Consider the following 16738-nt stretch of genomic DNA (forward strand, 5'->3'; position numbering starts at 1 on the left):
TTGTCAAGTGATTTAAAAAATACTATTGTAGGATCAACAGTCTGGATGTTATTTATAATGACGATTTTTTTTTAAATATATGGCAATTTTTACAAGGTGTCCACGTTTATTTTTAACACAGCAAAGTGCTACTTTTGGTAATACTTTGACTCTCAATTCTACTATTTTTTATGATTTAATTGTGATTTTTTGAAACATGTTTTATTAAATTTGGTTGCATGTTGAGATCACATGACCAAAAATATAAGAAAACATAATCGCTTAAAATCAGTATTGAGTGTGAAGAAATGTGAAAACCAAAAATGGAACATGTAACAAAATTATGAAAGATTTTGAACGTTAATAACGTTTTATCACCAATCGATCAGAAATATTTCTACGCATCTGTACAATTTAAGGCTTTATCATTTTTAAAATGTCACTATTGAAAATTGCATGAATGTGCAACTGTTGGTATGATAATTAAAATTATCACCGATTGCCTGTGAAATGCGATTTCCCTAACACAGATTTCAAAGTTGAATTCCATTTGGTCAACACCAAACGGTGTTAATTCAATCACCGCGTGGTGAGTGGTGGTGTTCTCCGGTATACAACAAAAGGCTCCCTGCAAGCAGCTAACTATCAAGGCAGGCCTCAACCGCTGATTCGATTCAGTTCCAATCACCGTGTGTGGTGGTGTCCGGTCGTCGACATCATCAGCAGCAGCAGCAGCAGTGCTTTCGGTGCGTGGCGTTAAACATTGTTCTCCAGTACACAACGAAAGGCTCCCTGCTAGCAGGAAGCTGCAGCCCACATGAGCATCCATTGAAGGAGGAAGAAGGCGCACCGCTATTGATCGGAATCAGTAGCTCTTCGTGGGTCGCTGTGGGCCATCTATTTCAAGCGCGTCATACTAAAGATCATACACAGAGATAACCCCGCTCAAATTCCTATTCCTACACAAAACACAAGCTCCTGCTGCAGTTAACAAATAAGATTTATTATATAAGACCACGTAGTCCTACGTCACCATTACGTACAACCCCATAGGGCTGTCCCTTGAAGTTTTTTCATAGTAGGCGGATTTTAGTAAAATTAGCGGCACTTTGAAGGTCTTTATTATGACTATATAAATTAGAAAAAAAAATCAATTTGTTTGACTCATTGTATTTCAAAAAAAAAATGTGTTTTCTTGTAGGAAATCTACTTTTTCTAACTTAGCACAAACTTCTTACACTCTCATCCAAATAAGCCCAATACTATACCGATAACCAATAAATGGTTGATAAGCCAGCAGTCAAAAATTTAGAAATCTCTCTTTTTAAGTTGTGCTCGTATAGCTGTTTTTCTGAAATGTACGGACGGCTGTACGCTTAATTTTGAGATACATTGTATGCGGTGAACTGTTAATTTGTTAATTAGGGGTGATTTACATATAATGTCACGCTCTAAGGGAGGAGGGGGGACTTTATGATTTTGTGACAAGCAATTTAGATCTATCTAGCTTAAGAAATTGTCTGCAATAAGATTACCTTAAAACTTACAAATACTAATCGGTGGAACTAAACGCTATGGATGTTTAATGATCTCGGTCTTTGGACTTGACCTTTCTCAGGGGACATAAAGTTATGCAGTCTTTCGTTCAGCTTAAGATCTTAATCTCAAACTAACCCTGATGAAGATCTCATACACTGGATCGAAACGTTGACAATAATACTTCTGTATTCAGCAGTTTTCTTGAAGGCTGAAAAACCGAAACAAATTTTGTTTTAATATTTTGAAACTTCCCCGAAAGTTTAGCCATTTTTGTAGTTTTCAGTGCTTCCCTGAAGCTATTGGAAAAAATCAACAGATATCTGATCTTCAATAAAATTCTCTACACTTTCCTGTATTTCTCAGAACTCTTTAAAGTTACTGCAATTTCTTGCCAATTGCCTTGAAATTCTGCGGTCTAACCTGAAGTTCCCGCAATTTTGTAAAAGAGCTTCAAATCGTCTGGGGATGTGACGGCTGTCACATCGTAAGACGCCGTACACCGCCGATGAGACTAGCTCAAAATTTAGTAGGATTGCTCTAGTAGAAAGTGAGTTAAATTATCATAAAAAATCCTCAATTTCCAAACCTGCGACTGGACGCCTTTCTTCAGATAACAACTTGAGTGCGGTAAAATCGATAGAACTGTTTCAAAACACATCGTCGGCATATGAGCGAGTCGGCGATCATCTATTTTTGCCAGTGGTGGCGAGGGGAATACCCCTCACCATCCCTCTCCAACGGGGGAGTTTGGTAAAGATAGATAATCCGATGAATTTGAAACCGATTTGTACCTTTCTAAAAAGTTGTCCTTGTTCGCTTTCTACTCTCGGTATACAATTTTCACACTGCCGTACTCTAGCTATCAACTCTATACTTTCATCTCCTCATCTATCGTATAGAAATTACCACTTTAGTCTGTTATTTGAAATTAGCATCTTCAACTATGTAAATCGTTGACTTCACGCAGAAGTAATACAAAACATATAGTCAAAACTAAAAAATCAGCTTGAAAAAAAATTCACGTCTTTTTAGTCATAAGATTAAACCAAAATTAACCCAAATTGACTCAAAATTTTGCAACAAAATGGGTTAATTAGTTAATGACTACTCATTAATTTTTCCTCGATTTTCTAGGAAAAACTTCTTAAATACCGTAGAACCCCGTTAAATAGCTAAAATTGCATTTAAACGGCGCTCACTTACAGTACCCAATGGCGTTACTCAATGTAATGTTATTGAGAGTTGAATTCGACTCACGTATTGAGCTACTTTTATTGGAAGTGTAGGCTGGGTAATTTGTTTTCTCGATTTTCCTCTTTTTCAAGCGGATTTTTGATAAAAATTTTACTCACTCGGAGGTTAACCACACTTTTACGATTTCAAGTGAAATGTTCAGTGATGTGATGGTGGTTAGAACTGGTTACTCTCCAGGATAACTAGTAAACAATAGAATAAAGGGCGCAAAGGGTAGTTATAAATGAGTAACCAGTTCCAAATTTACCATGACATTACATGGGTTGTAGTCTTCTTCAAAGTTGTTCAGATGCATAAGGCCTATTGGAAGAAGAACAGTTGAGTTCAGAATTCCAGGTGGCACTAATACTTCTTCTTCTTTTCGCATTTAAAGCTTAATGCTTATCGCATTTTTAGCTTATTGCGTGCTCTCAACTTAGTGTTCTAGATGCACTTTCACAGTTATTAATTGAGAGCTTTCGATGCCTTGACCATGGGAAGTCGAGAAATTTTCCAATCCGAAAACTAGACCGGACCAGAAATCGAACCCAGCCACCTCGAGGCATGGTCTTGCTTTGTTGCTGCACCTTTACCGACTGAGCTAAGGAAGACCCCCCTCCATCCTAATAATTTCGATGTTTGTTTGGAAAATAATTATATACATTTTTTACCAAAATATGATTTCCTAATTATGTCAGACTAATATTTAGAAATAGTGGTTTAAATTAATAAAAGTATGCATTTTCATGGGAAACTTTATTCCTTCCCTTTCTTAGCTAGATTTATGCTACACCTTTAGACAACTATGCTTGGAGAGTGGACCAACATTAATCGGTCGGCAGATTCATTTTTAGAATGACATATATTGCACGTTGAAAACGCCGGAAATTTTAAATTACGGGGAAACTTTGGGGACATTGAAATTGAGCCTTAAACACCTTGAAGAACTTTAATTGGGGAGCCCGAGAAAATTTTAAAGGAGTATTTGGAAGAACTCTAGGGCCATGTTTGGCATGCACAGTTGTACACACCAACTGCTCATTTGTTAATAACTTTTCAGTCAGTTGTTGAAATTTAGTGTTATTCAAAGTAATTGATAGATTGGGATCATAGTTTACTGTAGACATGCAAAGAGTAGGTAAATATTATCATTTGAATCAACCCAAATGCATTTTTACACTTAAGGTCCGAGATGTGCAGCGAGCATTTCTCACTTCATTTTTGCAAACGCAAAATCAAATACAGTTTATTACTAGTATTAAAATATCATTTTTATTACGTATATATAAGAAGCTTAAACTCTATTCTATCGACTGCTACAAACAGAACTATGTTTCGTCAACTCTGTGCAAAGTTATTAGCAAATGAGCAGTTTTTGAGCAAAACTGTGTATGCCAAGCATGTCTAGGGCCATGTTTCCACTGATGTGGCGGAGGCGCGGCATCTGCTAGCATGTCAAAACACCAACATGTCAACGACATGCCACACGATTTCAACATGATGTTTTGACATGTCATATGATGTCACATTAGCGCCACACCAGTGGGCGCCCGGACTGAGAGAGCCAATAGTGTGAGTTCAGATTAAAATTGTTAAGAAGTTCTATGAAAAATTCCATGACAATTGTGAAGAGGATTTCAGGATCCGCAAAAACTATCAATGGAATTTGAGTGTTTTAAGAGAATTCATCGAATAGGCGAGCAGTTCTGGGGCGACCTTCTACCAGCGATTATAATAATTATAAGGTAACTTATAGCTGATTTTTTTTAGGGAGAGCATAAATAAAGCACTATTATCTCGAGGTTCTAGAAGATAAAACATCAGTTTGCTGGTGCGTACGAAATTAAGTTCGTGTATTGTACGAATAAGACAATAAATTTAGCAAAAGTTCCCTGAAAATGCGTATATTATTTCAACATTGGCCACCGATAATTCCATCCGTTGGCAAATCAGCGATCCACGTAAAGAGCCACAAAATTGGGTCGTATCCTTGACGAAACAGATATTTTTTCATAGTTATAGATCTAGATGACTTTTTGGAGTAGCAACATTTTGAAATGTCTTGATCATTTCACAATCTTCAAAGTCTTAGATCTCAAAAATAACCGTGGCAATGGCAACCCTACTGGTAATTGCTTAGAAAAGCCAAGAAATTATTTTTACAATTCACGCATTCGTTGCAACTTACCGTAAATTGAAATCAGTAACTTTGAACAAGACCGACCATGAGAGGGTCAACGCAGCATACTGAGAAACCAACATTCAGGAAGTGATTGCCGCTAGTCCGGAGCAAGGTCAGCTTGATCATTTTTCATTCTCAGATAGCCAAAACTATCGAAATGCAGCTCGCACCAAGTTTTCTTGCTCGATACCACTCGTAAAAGTCATAACTCATTTCATTACTTCCTACACTTTTGCTTGGCAGTCACTTAACAATGGCAGTAAAAAAAACTACTTTTCAAGTTTCACTTCATTAAGCGAATGTGTGAGAATAATACCATCCATCCGACTAGTTTTTGGTGAAGTTAACGAGAGCACAATTATATTGGTATGCCATCTGCACCAACTTTTCCACCATTATTTCTCTCGAAGTTTGCGTTGGCAACCCTAGCGGGGATCCATTTAACACCTCAGTGCTACACAGTAATTAATTAACGAGGCGGAATGATTGCTAATTATATTCGATGGTCTGTTACCATTGATCTGCAAAGCCGTTCTGTTTCAACGAATATGTTTCACAATTTCAGATCAATTGTTGATATTGTTGTTGTTTTTTTTTTCATTTTCACACCTTGCCTTACAACACACACCTCGTACGAATGCGTTTGTTCCTCGGACTTACTAACTCGATCGCGCCGTATTAATTGCGATTTAACAAGCGAATTACACGAATTACTGCCCCTTCTGGTACCGAAACCGGATCACCACAGCCGCCCGCTATTGTCCGACGATGGTATTAGAGCAATGTGGCAGTGCGCGGCCTATGCTACCATTTCCCATACCGACCAATCAACCATCCAACCAACAACATCGCACCTACCTACTATAGGTAGAGAGATGCCGCAGCACAGTCGTCAGTACATGGTGAATGGAAATGTGACGCCTCTCCACGGTGTGCCGGTTCCGGGCGTGTAATTTGACGTGGAAATTTCGTTTTTTCCGGTTTTGCGTGCCGAACAGCGGCGGTTGTGGGATCAGACCATCAATCATCCAATTATGGGATAGTAATTAAAAGTTGTGGTTAAATTGCAACCCATGATTTAATTATTTGGAGATGAACCATGAAGAGATGAATGAGTTGCGATGGTTGGTTTTCTAAAAAAGATGGAAACACAATTTCAGCATGGGGCAGGTTTTTTTTAGAATAGAATTAACTTGCAACCTATAGGACCCATAATTATTAATTTGTTTATAGGGGTTTTTACTGCATAGTCAGTCATACATTGCTTTAGTACATTTTGCAAAATTGAATTAAAATTTCAATCTTATTTAGATAGACCGCTAATTTACACTAAATTTTAAAAAATAGTCCTGTGATCTGGATTTGTATTGCTAATTTTTCTTTTCTGTTCTATCGCAATATAGAATTTCTCTTAAATGAACTTTCATTTTCATTCTCTTCATTTATTTTCATCTTACTACAGTCAATGAATATATGTTTAACCGAGAGTTTCAACACTTGATTGATAAGTTATCATCTAATGAATAATTTGTGTGTTAAACTGTGCATTACACTGAAGTCTTTTTTTACACGGTTATTTTTCTCGATTTACACGGTAAGTTTTTAACGATTTATCGACAACGATTGTTAGTTAGATTTATTATTTACGAATATGACCGTTCATTTCTGCGTGATTGAGGCTACTGCACCTCTATGGAAAAATAAAATATATCATACTGCAAAAGAATTATCCGTATTTATACACGATAACATCACAATGTTGGATGGCGATTTGTTGGAAACCTATTTTGACTTTAGACATGCAAACTATGAGCTTATCAAAAGCAATTTTAATTCTATTGACTGGCAAAGTTTGATTAGAAATTCGAGCCCAGAGCAGGCTGTAGATATGTTCTATGAAATTGTATACGATATATTAGAAACGACAGTACCGAAAAAGCTAAGTAAAAAATCAAAGAAATCTAAAACTCCAGCATGATACAATAGGCATAGGCAAATAATCTCAAAAATAGTAAGCAAAAGGCTCATAAAACCTATAAACGAGAACAAAATCATAGACGCATTTCGCGCCAAATCGAATCGAAGCTGGCAGCACCCTCTCAGATTTCAATAAAATTTTCTGGATGTGTAGACTTTGACTAAATAAGCACTCAGTTTTTCCAAGATTTATCTAGACTAACATTTGAGAAGGGCCAAACTTTTTCTGTCGATTTTTTTTCAAAAAAATATTATGGAAAAATGACAACTCCAACAAAAATATGTTGTATGGATGACTTTTAGGAAATTGAACAAATTATCGAAAAAAAATTTCATTTGAGACCTAAACTGAAAAAAAAATGATTTTTAAAATTTAAAGTCGATTTAAAAAAATGGCCATTTATGATTTGGATGAAACTTTGCCTCAAGATAGGTAATTATGTTTACTACCATCCGTCCATACATTGCGAGATGGGCACTTTTAAGGAAAACAAGTTTTTCTTACAAAAACTTTTTCATGTCTGAACTGATTTTTATTTTGATTAGCCATTTTCACACAAAACTAAACCAGTGAAGCTCAAAATCATCTCAGAACCCAATGAAGCTCCATATGTGATTCAATTTTGTCTAATCAGCAACTAATCACTCGGATTAATCGAGAACTCCATATGAAAAGGGCTTATATCATTAGAAAATAATATAATTGATTATATTGTCTACTACTGAGGCAAAATCCGATACTCCTATAGCAACTTAGAATTCTTAGCTCAAATTATCCATAAAGAAAAAAGACAATATCTATGTAACAGAAATTCCACAGTTTTGTGCCTATAACTGGTGGCAAAGTAGCGGCAAAAAGGTTTTCTAATTCAGAAAATGAACCAAAAACATTTAACTTGATTTGAAAAAGGAAAAAATAGCATGTAGGTTTAAAACATTGAAAATATATAAATAAATGATATATGAAAAATCTTGTCTTTTTTCTCTCACATATTATCAAATTTTGCATCAGTAGTAGACAACAGAATAAGGGAATAATATTTTTTTGACAAGGTCTACATGTCCAAATAGTTTTATTGAACTCTGAGAGGGTGCTGCCAATTCCAAATACGATTTGGCGAGAAATGCATCATGAGCCCTTTTCATATGAAATTCTCGATTAATCAAAGTGAACTTAAGTGCTGATTAGACAAAATTGAATAGCAAATTGAGCTTCATTGGATTCTGAGATGATTTTGAGCTTCACTGGTTTAGTTTGGTGTAAAAACAGCAAATCAAAAAAAAAAATAGTTCAGGCATGAAAAAGTTTTTGTAAGAAAAACTTTTTTTTCCTTAAAAGTGCCCATCTCGCGATGTATGGACGGTTGGTAGTAAACATAATTACCTATCTTGAAGCAAAGTTTCATCCAAATCAAACATGGTCATTTTTTTAAATCGACTTTAAATTTTAAAAATCGATTTTTTTTAGTGTAGGTCTTAAATGAAATTTTTTCCAGAATTTTTTTCGATAACTTGGACAATTTCCTAAAAGTCATCCATACAACACATTTTTGTAGGAGTCGTCATTTTTCCATAATATTTTTTTGAAAAAAATCGGCAGAAAAAGTTTGGCCCTTCTCAAATGTTAGTCTAGATAAATTTTGGAAAAACCAAGTATGCAAAGTGGCATATTTAGTCAAGGTTCACACATCCAGAAAGTTTAATTGAAATCTGAGAGGGTGCTGCCAGCTCCGAATACGATTTGGCGCGAAATGCGTCAATAGTAACCTCACAATTTATTTGAACATATGCGATCATTTTAACTGTGAAATAAAAAAAAACGCATACGAATGGTATACCACTCAGGTTGAAGACAACATTAAATCAGACCCAAAATCATTTTTCTATTTGGGGGTACACTTTGTGAAAAACAAAAATGGAACACGTAACGAAATTATGAAAGATTTTGAACGTTAATAACTCAGCTGTCCCTGGACCGATTTAAAAAATGTTATCACCAATCGATCAGAAATATTTCCACGCACGCAAGAAATTATTGAAAAAGTTGTAAATGTTAAGCTTTGTTCAAAATGCACATGCTGCTTCCCCAACACTGTCATCAGAGAATCGTTTCTAGACGAAACATGTCGATGTAGTATTGCTATCATCAGAGAGTCGTTAGTAGACGAAACAAGTCAAAGTGGCATTTGCCTCCGATCTTTAAGGTTTGTGCGAATAGGGAGGATGCAGTGGTGCAAGCTATTTTGAACGATCCTCTTCATCGATTGTTTCGTTTATAACTCGACGGCAAACACATTCATTGATACGTTTGCATAGCAGATATAGTGCGAAATATATTAGTGAAGCCATGGTCATAAAAAGAGGAAATCGATGAAGAGAATTTACTTTAACCCCTTTGCTTCTACTTAATTCAGTCGTCGTCATAGCAATGAAAACTAGCATCGCACCGCTTTTGGTTCATGGGTTACTTGCTGGTTGCAATTCTGCTGTTCGACATTTTCGAAGGACCACCAGCTTTAGCTGGGTGGACACTGATATTCTGCGGATTTCAAACCAGTCGCAGACACCAGGTCAACCCCTGTCCAGCAAGTCTTGCGAGTGCCCAATCATTGAACCGAAGAATATGGGATTGTCCGATCCGATTTGCTGATCCAGCTTCCTACACGTCATCATCATCTTCCAAAGGCTTTAAGCCTTTACTACTCTTACTCTTACTCTTTTCAGGGCCACCAAGATTTTCCAAAAGAGTTTAATTTCTGAACATATGGCAACTAAAATTCATATCAAAAGGTTCTTTTCAAAGCAATCATAGTCATACTACAGAGTATAAACAGAGATTACCCCGCTAAAACTCCTATTCCTACACAAAACACAAGCTCCTGCTGCTGTTAACAAATAACATTTATTATATAAGACTACGTAGTTCTACGTCACCATTGCGTACAGACCCCATAGGGCTGTTCCTTGTAGTTTTTTTTTCGATAAGTAACGGCTTTGCTCACAGAGTGTGGTATATAAGAATAGATTTCGTAGTCTTCTGGTTTGTACTACAGCTTTCCCCCGAAGAACGCGTTACCCACTGAATTCTACCCACCGCTTTGTCACGGTGGGTTTTCAACCAAGCACATGCATAACATCGTCCAACTCAGTGGGTAACGCGTTCTGCGGGAGATAACTGTATTTTGAAATGCAAAAAAGTGCTAGAACAAACGATGTTATTTACGTAATGTTATTGTAATTCGTTGGTGCTTCCTTGGTGCTCAGTCGGTCAAGGCGCAGCTACAAAGCAAGTTCGATTCCCGGTCCGGTCTAGGAATTTTTCGGGTTGGAAAATTTCTCGACTTCCCTGGGCTTAGAGTCCCAAGTAATATTTCTTGTTTTATTGCACTCTATTAGTGGTTTTGAGATCAATTTAAAAACCGTCAATAAAAATTAATAGCTTCAGCACAACCTTTTGATAACCGCTATTAGATCGTCTTGCAGCTTAGTGGACCACTCTTGATAAGGTTTGTTTGAGCATGTTTGAGAATCACAATAAAGCTATCTTAAAATCTTATAAAAGGTTCTCATAGCCTCTTTAAGAGTAATATTGTATCCAAGCAGTTTTATTACGCTTTGGTGAAAATCAGTTATAAATCCAATTTATTTTTATTGCATCAAAGCAACCGCCATAAAATAGCTTGTTGTTGTTCTGTTCTGCTGAAGCTTTTTTTTCCATATGGTAATCTTTACCTGTAAAAATAGGTTTGAGTGTTGGTGTCAAGATCACCATAAATCAATTTTGTTTCATGACGACATTAGTGAAAATCTTTAAGAAAATATATGTCTGTTTAGAAGTTCCAAAACATATGCGCTTGAAATTGTATCGTGTATATTGGGATAATATGAGCGTTGAATAAATGCGCCTCAAAAATAATTCAAGTTAAAAAAAAAATTGTTTTAGAAATCAAATTAATTTGATGGAATCATCTTAATTTTACAGAAAATTGATCTCAATAAATAAATTCATATCAATGCAAACTGGAAATCAGTTCGGATCTCTAATTTAGCCATGTTTTTTATTGAAATTTCTTGGATTTTATTCCAAGGCTAATGGGATTTTCATAATGACAATATGGCGACAGAAGACAGCAGGTAAGAAAAACACCAAGCGCAATTTCTTAAAATGTCTAATGCTTACTTTTTTTTTGCTTTATTAGAGAGATTTTCCCTAATGCTTACATTGGATGGAAGCAGAACAGAAAAGCATCATGCATGATTTTATTTCGAGCACTATTTTCTTTTTACAAGAGCAATTCATTGTTTTTATTTGAGGGTAAACGTATATCCCTATTCTTCGGGTGCAACAGATGAATTTTACAAACATTTGGAAAAGTTTTGAATGGTACATTAAACTTTATGAAAAGTTATGCGTGATTTCAACTTTTTTGTCCTATAACTGTCACCATTCCATGTTTTTGACCAAGATTCAACAGTGTCAACCTATGAAAAAAAAGGAAAGAAAATTTTCAATGCTGATTGTTGAATTGTTGTGACCATCCACGACTGTAAATCTGATAAGAGACGCAAGTTGGCATATGTATCATCCTCCGACTCCAGATAATTATATATTTCCTCTTCATGAGTCATTTTTGGTGTAGCAATGTGTCCATTCGAAGTGAAGTTGGTTCAGAATGGTTAGGTGGCACTCTCTTTACAACTTCCTTTGTGACATCCGCATAAAATGCTGCGGCATTTTTTTTCTTGGTTGGAATTATTCACGAAGGTTTGCGGCTGACTGTAGCAAATAAACGGGCTAATGCTAAAATTTTTGTTGATTTTCTATGCGCTCCGCTTGGAAGTACCGGAAAGTTTTGATTCTTTCTATGTTGTAAAAATAAACCGCCCATTTACACTTCTGATAAGTTGCAACTGAATGCTTATAATTGTTTTTAAATAACTATTTCATGGCCAACTAGTTTTATTGCGGTTACTTATATAGCAATAAAAGGATTTATTTTTGGGTTTTATAAGGGCAGTTCATATTGCCTTTTTTATACTACAAGGCAATTATAAAACCTTTCATAAGTGAAAATAGCATAAGCATCAGTTGGTTTTTTTTATTAGCTTTATAGGGGTTTTAGCTAATAAAGCTATGAGAATGTTCCATGACTTGCATTGTATATGACCGTCATAAAGCTGTAGGTAATGGTTGCAGCTGCAATAAAACCTTTATAATTTTCGAATATAGCCAAGCAGCTCTAGATTTGTTACTAATAAGATACTAATGCGAAAATGGTACAGGCATCGTAAGCCCTCAATTAATAACTGTGGAAGTGCATCTAGAAACTAAGTTGAGAGTACCCAATAAGCTAATATGCGATAAGCAATGAGCTTGAAATACGAAGAAGAAGAAAAAGAAGAAGTATTGTAATTCGTAATTCAGAACAAAAAGTTTTTTCTTGAGTCAATAGTATTTCAATTGCTATTAAATAGCTTATCAGTTAAATTAATAGACGGACCGAAAATTTATGGATCATCTTAGGATAGGGTTTATGTTATTTATATAATTCAAACATCGATTTTTTATGAGTTAGCAAAAGAACAACATTAGATCTTGTTCGAATAATAGCCCTTCAAAACACACAGCATATGTAAGAGAACCATCATTACAAGAAGACCGAATATCCGATGAAAACCTCCCAGGCACAGAGAATGCTCGTTTTGAATTCAATGATGACGGCCGAACCGATTTTAGTGCATTAAAACCAAGTAACAAATTCTTTTCGAGCTGCTCTTCGGTCTCATAAATCTAAATTCAATTGGTTTACTTCCACTATATGGAACTCGTTTGTGATTGCCATGTGATCTAATGTAAAGATTGGTACTGGTCGGCAACTAATTAATTCAAATTATTAGGAGTATGAACGTAAATTAAAATTGGATAGTTAGGGAATCAAGAAAATCCTATCTTCCGATACTTATCGACGATAAAAAAAAACACTTGTTAACGGAATCATGATAAGTGTACATCTGAGATTATGATTTGTGTTACACATCATGATCAGCATCAAATAAAAGAATCCACTGGCATAAAACCAATCACTGTGCAATGTATCTCTAAATTTAGGAAGTGGCTGTCTTCGGCAAAGTTGTTCTGGAAGGAACTGGAATACCTTACAATATGTATATTTTTGGAACCGAGATAACGTGTAGATGTCGATAATCTTTGTCCGCCGCCGTTTTTAAATCCATGATGGTGGCCGCTGGATTCAGAAAAAAAAAAATCAAATACCATATAATAATGGATATTTTTGCAACTGGGATGGCGATGTCCGCCGCTATTTTGAAATTCAATGTGACGGCTATTAGCTTAAAAAACTGTCAAATATCTTACAATACGGGTATTTTTGGAACCGGGATGATGTGTGTCAAAAATTGATGTCCGCCGACATTTTGGGATCCAATTATGAAGGACGATCTTAGCTTTCAAGGACATTTCACGACCTTAACACAATTTTAAGCTCACCCCACAAACTACCCAAAACATGATTCTTGCCGTGAGCATCCTCCAAGGCATTCAATTTATCTTCAAAAAGCTATTTTTTACGTATCTCATCATATTCAGTGACGTTTTGAGATATTCAATTCGAAGTCTCTCGTTGGTTGCGATACGAATTAGCTTAAATTCACGGCTCACAATCTTTAGACGTACTAAAATGATGTCAAAATCAAGCAAAATTAAGCCATTAAAATATCTCGCACTCGATCTAGCTTCATCCTAATCTCGCATTCACATAATCACCGGTTTATCCCATACCTATTAGACGACTGGGATCAGGAACCAGAAATATAGACCTCAACTCGAACACGATCAAGGAAACGATGTCAGATTGAACTTGAACAACTTTTCATACAAGCACCCAGCAACTACCTGGTCAATCGGTGGATCAACATTACAAACGACGGGGAATGGTGGCGCGGGGTGATCCGTTTTGCTGGCAAAACAAAATATCTCTTTCATTACAATAATTCTTGTTTTGCTCCTACTACGGTGTGGAGATGCTTGCGCATTTTTTCCTTCTCTCAATCACACTCTCACATGCCCGTTTGGTAAGTGGTTATAGGTAGGTACTCGACACTTGGCACTTGGCTTGGCAGGTTTTACACGCTAAGCGCCAAGCCTTCTCAGTCTCTGTTCCCTGCAGTTTGCTTCTATGCCTCCATATAGGTTGTGCACTGTTGGTGAATGGCGTTGGATTGTTGTGAACGATCGGGGTAAAGTAGAATCACTGTTCCGCAGTGGAGCAAAAACGAGGTGATTGGAATTTCAATATCATTGTTATTTATTGCACTGCTCTAATTCGCTTCACATACCTGTTGACACTTGACGGCGATGGAAGATTGATGGATTTTTCTTGACTTGAGACTTGAGACGAACAGAAGAGGCAGATCGCATTTTTTTTTTTATTAAATAACATTGAGTAGCAATTCAAAAAAGTACTTTAGATCTGGCAACACTGCTTCAAATTTAATTTTCATGATGACTGGAAATCCACCTTATATCGCAACATTTATTCGATAATGGTTAAGTTCAAAGAACTTTTCACCAATTTCTCATTATAATGTCAAGCATGGATAGCGGTTCTATTTTCGATTGATCGCTCAAAAGGAAATACCGAATTGCTGCCAAAAAATAAACATCACCTTCCTTTTGAAGCAACAGCTACCACGGCCGTGGTGCAAAAAAAAACGATCGCCTCAAACATACCGTAGCTAAAGCTTGTAGTTCCCCAAAATCCAACCAAGTCAACGATGCCGATGGGAGCTGTAATGGGTTTGCGGGTTTATTTCTTCCGATTAGGCATCACACCTATCGAACGTCTAGGTGCGTACATACGGGGAAAACTAATGGACACCAAATTGGTGGGGGCATAGGTTACAACCACTTGTGTGTGTTTATTGGCGAGTGATGATTTTGCGAATTATTATAATGAAGCGGTTGAAGTCATCGACCTACCTGCAGTAGGTGCAGAGTTGGCCAGTTTTCAATCGATGTCGAATATCTCGATTTGGTGAGATGTTTTGCATACCTATGTTCTATAAACACTTTATCAAAAGATATGTCACTGGGTGTTGTACCTGAAATAAAAAAAGAAAAAGAAAAACATCTTTAATGAGTCTGTTTAGGGAACTTTGGTACTTTGGGGAGATTTAAGTTAGATTTTTATTGTAAGCTTAGCACCAGTGATGGATCGCTCTTTTGAGACTTTTTCATTACTTTTGAATAAAGAATGCTTACGTAAAAATTTTACCCATCGTAAATAGATAGTTTAATGTTATTAATCTACTAATCAAAATGCAAAATTTTAGCACCGTCGAGCCACACTCTGTGTTTTCACTGAAGCTACATTCGAGAGCGCTCTCAAGTGCACCTTTAGTGAAAACACAGAATTTGGCTCTGGGGTGCAGAATTTTTAAATTTTGATAGGGATATTAATTGCTCTAAACTATCTATTTAAATGTGGGTTAACTGAAAATTCAGTTGGAAATAAACGAAGAAAACATATCAAAAAGACTGGCAACATTTTTTCATACAAACACTATGAGACAGGTACAATCGCGTACTCAAAGGTAAATGCTTCGAACGAATTTTATAGCCAAGAAAGGTTTGTGCATTTGCTCATTTTTCTATGCGTTGCTTCCACCTTCACTCAAGCGCAGCGCTACTGTATCTGTCGCTTGGATTCTGGCAAAGTTGCCAGTCTTATCGATTTGGAGTCTTTGATATAACGTAAGCATTCTATATTTAAAAGTAATGAAAAAGTCCCAAAAGAGCAATCTATTTCTGCTTAGCACGAGGAGTTTTATCTTCTTCCTACTAAATAAGGGACAAACTGTCCATATTCCACTTGAACATAATTTAACATATTTTGATCATACTTATAATGGGGCACTAGGCGTAAATATGGATGATTACTTCGTCATACGACAACAATCTCATTCAAAATTCCATTAAATATATCGAGCAGAAATCAACAGAAGGAAAATCAGCATTGAGTTTATTCATCACTCCGGTCATAACTATGATCTATTGCGATAATTTTGAAGTATATAAATGTTCCATGACTCTCAAAATTACTCTCAACAATGAACGGAGAAGGGCTCTGAAATAATACATTATTTTCAAGTTCCAGAAACTTTAGATTAGATTCTTAGTCTGAGAATTTCCAAAACAAATCGGCTTCTAGAATATTCTTTTGAATCTAAGTTGTCGAAAGTTTGACACAATCTCTTTTTTTAGGCTGAATTTCTCTTTTTTCAAGTTAAAGCTTTTTAATTCCAGAATCTCATCCCAACAAATATAGCATATCAGTCACTTCTGTAAAAACTGCAAGCCGAAAAAAAAACACGGTTTAAATTTATTTATCCGTAGACTCCTATGGATAAGACAACCAAGTTTTGGTAATTTTCACGAAATTTTCTGAACAAAAAATGTGACTCTCAGTGCACAATGTCAAATACAGGTAGTTGAAAATTGATTATAATGGAAACTGTTTTTGGTTCTACTCCATATATGTAGCTCCACATTTCCGAAAGCATTTCCAGGCGATGGTGTGTTATAATTCAACTGTTCTTTACATAACTATTGTTTTGCTTCTCTCGTCATTACCAACGTAGTCATCTGAGAGAGAAGCAATAGGGTACTACTACATCTCTCCCTTGTTTTAATTTTATCGTTTATTAAGTTTTAGTGTTATTTTCAAACAAACTAAGGGATAGTTCTTATTAATAAATTTAATATAAACAGTTCACTTATAATCGTATGACATCAATCGAAGTTTCCAC

The sequence above is a fragment of the Ochlerotatus camptorhynchus genome, unplaced genomic scaffold, assembly GCF_037179485.1.
Source record: "Ochlerotatus camptorhynchus isolate MF236.1 unplaced genomic scaffold, CSIRO-AGI_Acam_v1.1 ptg000416l, whole genome shotgun sequence".
Lineage (NCBI taxonomy): Eukaryota > Metazoa > Arthropoda > Insecta > Diptera > Culicidae > Ochlerotatus > Ochlerotatus camptorhynchus.